General features: G+C 45.8%; 1 long non-coding RNA gene across 1 annotated transcript; it reads right to left on the bottom strand.

Moving 5' to 3' along the window:
* Nucleotides 1–488: 488 nt before the first annotated feature.
* On the bottom strand, nucleotides 489–2175 carry LOC141571295 (uncharacterized). Its single transcript, XR_012496056.1, has 3 exons — nucleotides 1764–2175; nucleotides 910–1173; nucleotides 489–659 (listed from the first exon to the last, which is right to left on the bottom strand). It is a non-coding gene; the product is annotated as an uncharacterized LOC141571295 (long non-coding RNA).
* Nucleotides 2176–9219: the final 7044 nt, after the last annotated feature.

The raw sequence follows: 9219 nt of genomic DNA, 5'->3' as shown, positions 1-9219 counted from the left end.
ACCAGAATAAAACCATTACTTTGTTTCTTCATCTAAATAACAGCACAGAACAGCATGTCAAGAAACCCAGAGACATTTTTTTCCTCTAAATTATTTGCCTAGCTTAAACAGCTACTCATTATAAGCTGAGATGCTGGAAATATCCAGCTTTCTCAGTTGTGTTTTTGATATGGGAACAGATTTTAACTCTTGGCAAGGCAGAAATATGGAGTATATTACTTCACCTACTGAGAAAGAGAGGAAACCCTAGAAGTTGAGCCGTTACTCTCAGATGCTGAGGGGCAAATACCACAGACTGCTTAGGCAGTTGAGTAAAGCAGACTTGGATGCACAAACATATAGAAAAAAGACTGGAAGGAAATACCGCAAAATATTAACCAATGATTAGCTCGGGATATTGGAGTTAGTCATAATATTTATTTTCTTTTTTTTATACTTGAAAACATAGTCCAAACTGAGTACAAGGAGAATGAATTACTGTTATCAGACAAATAGTTTTAAAGTTCACATTCTTCAAAGTCAGTCCCAGCTGAGACGGATACAGGTGAGTGACATGTGGGATGCGATGAGACCAGGAAATCAATTCATCAACACTCTATTCCAATCTCATTGTGTGTTCAGCATTATGCTGGGTGCTATGTTCAGTAGAAGCCATAGACCTGCCATCAAGGGGAGAGACCAGGAAGAAAGGGAAGGAATACTTGGGATTTACTAGATAAGTCCAGACAAGTCCATACATATGTTACTCCCTTGATTCTCACACAGGCCCTCTGAGGGGCTGTTAGTATTATTATTATTCTCACTTTACAGGAGGAAACTGAAGCCCAGAAAGTGAAACAACTGGACCTGGTAACAGTGAAACCTGTACCTCCTACTTGCAAGCCCTGGGCCCATGAAGAGTTCACTAACCTTGGGCAGTATGGATGACGGAGGTGACATAACCCAGTAGGGGTTTCATACAGGAGACTTAGCCATTAGTCACTCTTCTTTTGGAAATAGACAAAATCGTCTGGACTTTCTCAGGGAATGGGGGTGGGGGTTCAGTCTTCTTAAAGTGGAGCCCCGCTGGAGGCCGTTACTTGTACACTTAAGGCACAACGAGCTGGAGACACTGGGCAATGAGAGGTGGGATGGAAGGTGTTTCCAACATCCTCTGAGGCGTTTCCAGGTAATCTGTGAAATGCATTTAAAATTTAAAGACTGGCTGTCAAGTACTTCATGAAACTTCAAAGTTGGACCTATTTTTATTGTTCTCTTTGGACTGTGAAGTCAGGCACATTTCTAATAAACCTGGTAAAAACTAAGGCATGGCATGAGATTTTTGGTTGTATTTTTTTTTTTTTTTTGACATCAAAACCCACTAACCTTCTTGCAGACATTAGCCATTTAACCTCACTGACCTATGGTTCTCCTTCTCTATGTAAAATCTACATCAGCAAGCATCAGCTGACTGTCATGCGTGGGTCCTCTCACATCAGCAAGGGTCAGTTTGTGCTTCTCGGAAATTCAAACTCTGAAACCTTGTTTTTCTTATTGAGGAAACAGAAAAGTCACCAAATCACCAAATAACCGATCCTTGTGTCGTGAAGCCTTTCTGAAGGGCATTTCTCTTTTGTGGTGACAGAAAGCAGAAAGTGAGCGTTACCTCTGAGAGCCCATTGAATACATTTGTGGAGTGAGATCATCAGTATTGGTTTACTGGGGCTGTTGTAACAAAGCACTACAGACTGAAGGGCTTAAACAATAGAAGTGTATTTACTCACAGTTCGTGAGACTAGAAGTCTGAGATCAAGGCACCAGCAGGGTTGGTTTCCTCTGAGGCCTCTCTCCTGGCTGTCTTCTCTGTCTTCATATGGTCTTCCCTCTGTGTGTCTGTGTCATGATCTCCTCTTCTTATAAGGACACCAGTCAGATTGGATTAGGGCCCACCCATATGATCTCAATTTAGTCACCTCTTTAAAGACCCTATCTCCAAATGTAGTCACATTCTTACATGCTGGAGGTTAGAGCTTCAACTGATGAACTGGGGGCAGGCGGAGGTGGGGGGGTGGGGGACACACACAATTCAGCCCATAACATCGTTGGAGGGAACAGAGATGCTCACGTAGAAATGCTCTGCTTTATCCTTTACCAAACAGGAAGCAGCCTACGTCAGGCCCCTCAAGAAGGTGACCCACTCTACCTACTGTGAGATCGACGGTGGAGGAGGTGCAGGTGAGGATGCTCTCTGCCCCCTGCCCCCACAATCCTGGCACTCATCCTTCCTTCTTGGATCACACGCTGAGGAAAGCGATTCCTAGTGCAGGCAGCTGAGACACCCACTAGGACCCTCCAGATCCCTGCAACAACACTGCAATCCTGGAAGAGGGCAGAGATGATTCACCCCTAAGCAGCCCAGGTGTTAAGCACTCCATCTGCTCAAAGCCCTGAAGAAGTTATGTACCCACTGGGGTTGCAGTGGGGCTTTTCCCCAGGCATCTAGAGTGCAGGGCACGGTGGCAACTGGGAGACACAAACCACACAGAGGCAGAGTTATGACCTGTCCTATTCAGCTGTCCCCGATCAGCTATGGAAGGATGTCAATGGATTTATTCAACAAATAAATGCAGGGGTAAGATCTGTGCCAGGCACAGGTGCTTGGGGTTTATTAGCAAACAGAACAGACAACAAGCTGTGAGCTCGTGGAGCCTCCATTCCAAGGAGGAATTGAGAGGACGGATTCGGCTGCACTCAGAAGTGCTTCCTGGGAAAACAGCCACTTGCTCCCGGGGAACTGGGAACTCCCGGCCTCCTTCTGACGAGGGTTTCTGGGTGTTTTCCTGTTTCAGCCGCACAGCCAGGGGAAATTTCTGCCTTTTACTCCTCTGAACTCTAAGCTGAGATATGCACACACTTGATGAGGGATTTTTCTGGTTAAAGGACATTCTTCCCATGAGAAACCCAGTCTGACCACACCAACACATCTTCTGTGTTCTTGTAGCATGAATCACACAGCACTGCAGTTGTTTGTCTGGTTCAGCTGTGTGCTTCCCCAGCCCATGAGTTCCTGTAGGCAGTCTCTGCCTCGTTCACCTTTGTACTTGACCTAGCGCCCCCACTGTCCAGCACAGAGAATATGCTGGATTGAATGACAAAACTGAAGGCCCAGGTGGAACACCTCCACCCTGCTTTTCATCTGGTTCCTTGATGTCCAACACTCTTTCCGAGACCCACAGGTCTATGACCACACGTTTTCAATATTTTTTTTTTTATCAGCAACAACGAAAGCGTGGTAAGAAAATCTGTTATTTTTCTTCATATGGCTAAAACAAAGTGGTCGTTGCCTATGTTCCCAATAGAAGGATGTTAGTGAAAATAAAGATGTAAATTTTTTCCAAAGAAAAGTTCTAAAAACAATCCCAGAAAGGTTAGAATGGACATTTCTCTGGGCGGGGGGAGGGGGGAGCATACTTCAAGGTGACATTTCCCAACTCATCTCCTATACCCCAATAAAAACAAATTCACAAGGAAAAAAAAGATGTAAATTTTCCTCATTTAAGTTCATAAACCCCCTGAGTTCTATTCACAGATCCTTTGAAGGATCCACATACACTCAGTTAAGAATCTCCAGTCTAGACCTTTTGTCTCCCAAGTTGTACTTAGCCTTGTCACCTTGCAACCCCCAGTCAGTTCAGGTTCAAGGTTCTGTCACCTCTTTAACCTTGGAGAGGCCTGGAGGCACTTGCCCTTCGCTCCTACCTTGCACCTGCGCAGTGTCGTCCAGCTGCAGGCGGAACGTGGCCCTTTTTCCTGTCCCTCCGGTGGACCCAAGTTGCACAAAAGCATCAGTAGCTGGAATTAGAGCCAACAACCTACAAGCCCAGTAGACTTTCCCTTCTCCCCAGTGGCCGGCCTTGGCTGCCCCAATGCCAGCGTGTGTTTCCTTTTCTTTTTCTCTTTTCTCCCACACACTGCCCAGTCTCGCGGCTTCCCCCTTCTTCCTTTTCTTCCTGTCTTTTTCATTCCACAGACCAGTCAGCTGGGCCAGAGTCCTGGCCATCCTAGCAGCTCAGGTTCATTGTATATGTACATTGGAATATCATTCAGCCACAAAAAGAATGAAGTGCTGACACATGATGCGATAACATGGATGAAACTCAAAGACATTATGCTACGTGAAAGAAGCTGGTCACAAAGGACAAATATTGTATGAGGTACCTAAAGTACTCCAACTCATAAAGACACAACGTACAATGGTGGCTGCCAGGGGCTAAGGGGAGGGAAAGGGGAGTTATTACTTAATGGGTACAGACGGATGATGGAAAAAGCTCTGGAGGTGGATGGTGGTGATAGTTGCACAACAATGTGAATGTGTTTAATGTTTAATGCTGTTCACTTAAAAATGGTTAAAATTGTACATTTTATGTTATGTGTACTTTATCACAATTAAAAAAAATCAATGGTTTTCTTAATCACTAACGATAACCCATTAGAAAATGCAAGGGGAAAGGAAACCTACTTACAGGAGCTACAGAATCCATGATAGAAACAAGAATGAAACCACCAACTGTGGTGCAATCGTCACTGGTGCACGGCAGGCACAGGAACGGGCAAAGAAATGAACAAAGCTGAATGGAGAGTCCAGAACTGCCACATTCCACTTCTAAGAATCTGGCCTATTAAACAAATTGGACACGTGTACAAAGGTGTATGTACAAGGAAGCTCACGGAAGTGACATTTTCAAGAGCAAACATCGTCAAGAACAATGTAGGTTTTCATCCATGGGGGATGGTTAAATGAGGAATGTCAGTTTCCATTAGTGGCTGTTTTAGAAGGGAAGCCGAGCGGGAGTTCTGACATGGGATGATCTCGGTGATAGATTGAGAAGCAGTTTTCACATAATTCTTTGAGCATAATATCATTTGTTTATGAACATATTTGTATATTTACCTACAGAGGTAAATGGATAGAAAAATGTCTAAACGTAGACACGGCAAACTGCTGCTGTGATTAGTCCTGGGGGACATTTCCTTTATGAGTTTTCTATGTGTTTTTGTGCTGTACTTGTGAACTTTCTTCTTTAATAAAATAGGAGAAGTCGGCCTTCTCAGTCCGATGACGAGCTGACTTTGTCTATGTCTCCATCAGGCCCTCTCTGAGGGGTCAGCATCAGGGCATCGGTGGGAGAGATGAGGACAATAGAAACACCTTCCAGAAGAGGAGGTCTGCATGGTGCTGTTTCCCTGCCTGGAAAGGAGGACACGGGTCCCTCCCGCCCCGTATAGTCAGGCCTTTACTTCGGGTGCTCAGTAACCTTTGAGTGCAGTCATCCTTGACTTTGACTTTGACCATACTCTGGAATCATCTGGGAGGACTGCAAAGCTCCTGATGCCTAAGCTGCACTGGGGGATTCTCATTTATTTGGTCCTGGGATGGTCTCAGCATTGGTATAGCCAATGCGTAGCTGACATGTAGTCCTAAGGCCTTCTCTCTGAATTATAGCCCTGCAAGGTGTTATTCAGTCTGGCACTTCCCACTAATGCAACGATATTTGAAAACAGAGAGGTGTGTTGCCATTTGACCTAACTGGTCTCTGCTCATCACTCTATCCCACGGAGATATTTTTGAACCTTTTCCATCCAGTGCCTTGCTTTCCGTGTCTCACGACGGGATGTTCTCTCCGTCTCCCAGGCACGAAGCCTCATCTGGGCCAACTTCCTTCTCAGTGGACTCCTTGAAGGAAGGAATGGTTTCTACATGACTGAAAATATCTTTCCCCTCTCTTGATATGAAGCCAGAGCCCTGGAATACGATCGAGCAATAGAAACAAACCGGGGGTGCACGCTACAACCTGAACGTCAAAACGTGATGCTCAGTGAAAGAAGTCTAATGCCAAAGGCCACACATCATATGATTCTATGTATATGAAACGTCTAGTGAAGGCCAATCTACATCTAGAAAGAGCAGGTGAGAAGTTGGCTGGGCCTGGGGTGGAATGAGGAGTGACTGCAAATGGTTATAAGGGGTCTTTTGGGGGTGACGGGGATGTCCTAGAGCTGGATTGTGGTGACAGTTGCACAGCCTTAAAAATCATGGAACCACACTTAGGAAGTGTAACCTCCAGGGTATGTAAATCATACCTCCATAAAGTGCACGGACAGACTAGCAGCGCACCCTCTTTGAAATGGATGTTCTTTAGAATGTTAGACAAGCGGGGGTGGAGCACTGCTTGAGTGAAGGGTACGGTGTATGATTGCAAACGGCTTGGCTTTGGCTCCCAAATCACACACCCTGGCCAGCCACACCACAGCCCGAGGTCAATTTTACCCACTCCCCTTTTCACACTGAGTCCCGACTCTCCCTCTGTGCCGTCATCACGGCAGAGGCCTCCCCCTAACTTCAGACAGGATCCTCTCCTGAGGGCTGCGGGGAAGGGGGCTGCTCCCCATGTCCCCCAGGTCTGCGCATCCCCAACTGGCCTCTGCCCTGTCTGGCAGGGCGAGAAGTGTGCCTGCAAAGCCTGTTAAACTTGTGTCTGAGGGAGCAGGACCCTAAGGGCATGCCACTTGCTGGCTCACGGCTGCTCCTGAGCTGCTCACAAGACGAAAGGGAGCGGGCTGAGGGCAAGCGGGTTTCCACTTTGAAACAACAACAACGACTGGTTGTTAGAACAGGGGATAGTGTAAGACCAGTTTCCATGGAGTGACAGAGAGAGATAACTGCTTCGTTCTTCCAGATGGCTGGCTTCCTCCTCCCATCGTCGATCTCTCCTTTCTCCCCAGCATCCCTCTCCTCTCCTCCCTTTCTTTCCCAACCTCCCCTCTCTGCTCCCTTCCCTCCAACCTTCCACCCTCTCCTTTCTCCCTTGCATCCTCCCTTCTCCTCTCCTTCCTTCCCCACACACTGTATTGGGCACTACCTTGGTGTAGACACTATGCTGGAAGGTGGACATACAAGAGCAAGCAAAACCAAATTGGACCTGTCTTCAGAGTTCACAGTTCATTGGGGGAGAGAGATATTAACCCAATAATCACACAAATCAGAAGCTGACTTATACCACATAAAGTATTTGAAGGAAGGGCCCATGATGCAACAGGGGTTCTAATTTAGAGCGGTCCTTGTAGCACCCTTGGCCAACCCAGGTGACACTGAGCTTCAGGTAAGGAGTAGAGAGCAGGTTCCAGGAGATGGAAGAGCAGCTCTGGCAGCTGGGATCAGGGAAGGGTGGTCAGTGAGTGAGGGGGAGGGATCACAGACGGGGAAGTCTGCCCCCTCAACAGTCTCCATGGCCTTTTTGCCCCTTCCCACCAAAGTCAGCCCCCAAGGAAACATACACTCAGTAAAAACATGGGATGCTATGCAGATACCGCCTCAAAATGCACGTTCTTACTTCCCTTCCCTCTTTCTGGGCCTGCCTGGTCAAAAGTGATAAATCTGCTGCCCGTGGGCTGTGGGTGGGTTTTATTCCAAGACGTTGGAAAGGTACTGCTGAGTTTTGTACTAGGATGAGACACGGGGGAGGGGCTAATGCCACAGGAGGTCCATGGAATTGACCTGAGTGGAACATAAGTCCAAAGCAGGACAGATCCCCTCCTTCCAGGGACTGTCTTGGTGGACTTGGGGTGGTGATGGGCTGGAGCTGGGTCATGGTGACCCAGGCCAGAGCACTTGGCTCCAGCCCTGGTTTTGATGGACTGAAGAAGAGGCTGGGGATGGGGCACGGTGCGGGTGGAGAAGGGCCTTCTGAAAAGCCCAGCCAGGGCCCTGGATTTGGAGACAAGCAGGTGTTCAGAACACACTTCCTCCTCCCTCAGCCCTCCCTCCCCACTGCAGCCCCTGCTATTTATAGTGCTTCCTCTCCAGAGCTTTGCACTTGAAAAGTGCCCTTGAAACACACACACAAGAGAAAAAATTTTCTGAAAAATGTCAAACCACAGGTCCTTTCCCCATTCTTCTTTTACATTTCTAGGTTTGTACTATTCCTGGTTGACCCTAAAGTAGATGGAGTGTCCTGGGTTTTAATAAGTTCAGAAGGTGGTATTTGTTGGTTCTGGCTCCTTCTGCAGCCTACTGAGAGCCAACTCAATGGGCAGGAACCATGAGGTCCTTTCACACCAATAAAATGTGGGGCCATGAAGATATGACCTCATCTAGCCCGTAGTTTGACAAGACTGGCAGCAAAGATGCTGAAATGGGAGCTGGAAAATACGCTGAATTGGAAACCAGGATGTCATGGTCTAGTTCAAGCTGTGTTTGGAAATATCACTTATCTCTGAGTATATTTTCCACCCTATAAATTGAAAGAGTTGGACTAGACCCCTATTTTATATACTTTTTTGACACAGAGCACACATACTGTAACAAAAGTGCCACAAAATAGTATTTACCCTTACTACAATGTATTTTCTTTTCTGTTGTGTCTCATTTTCTATTCCATTTCATTTTTTTTTAAAATTCTGATCCTGACCCACTGAAATGATTTCAAAACCCACTATAAATGGTTAAAATGGTAAATTTTGTTATGTATATTTCACCATAATAAAAACAATGTTTAAACCCACCATGGATTTCAATCCAATGGTGGAAAAATACCAAACTACACAATATCTAAGTTCTCCAATTGTTATTTTTAAAACTTAATTGTGCAATCACTGAGGAAAAGCTTCTCTTTGATAAAATGTTAAGTTTAAATTTTTTTCAGATAATTAAAAAAATGTTTTTTTCTCCTTTACTCTCTTTTTCTCTTTTAAATATCAGCTAAGTATGGTCAACCAAAGCTGAACACATACATACCCGGTGGCCCAGCGATCCTGCCCTGGGCCTATCCCAGTGGAAATGAACACATATGCTCACCAAAAGACATGCTCAGGAATGTTCACAGCAGCGCTATTCGTAATAGCCTCAGGCTGGATGTCACTTAGATGTCCATCAACAAGAAAATGAATAAATAAGGGCTGGTACATCCAAACAAAGGAATATATACAGCAGCGAGAGTGACAGAACTATAACTACTAACAATATGGATGAGTTGCACCAAAACTATGTTGAACAAAAGAAATCAGAGGTGAAAGAGCATTTTCCGTATGACTTCACTTATATATATATAAAGTCCCAAACCAGGCAAAAATAATCTAGGGCATTGTGCTGACCTTGGGAGGCAGTGACAGGCAGGGGTTTCTGGGGTGCACAGAATGTTCTGGGTTTTGATCTGGGTGCTGGTTCCATGGCTATGTTTACTT

Source organism: Rhinolophus sinicus, linkage group LG04 (genome assembly GCF_036562045.2).
Source record: "Rhinolophus sinicus isolate RSC01 linkage group LG04, ASM3656204v1, whole genome shotgun sequence".
Taxonomy (NCBI): domain Eukaryota; kingdom Metazoa; phylum Chordata; class Mammalia; order Chiroptera; family Rhinolophidae; genus Rhinolophus; species Rhinolophus sinicus.
Note: the sequence above shows the minus strand (reverse complement) of the source record. Positions and strands in the feature narration are given on the sequence as shown.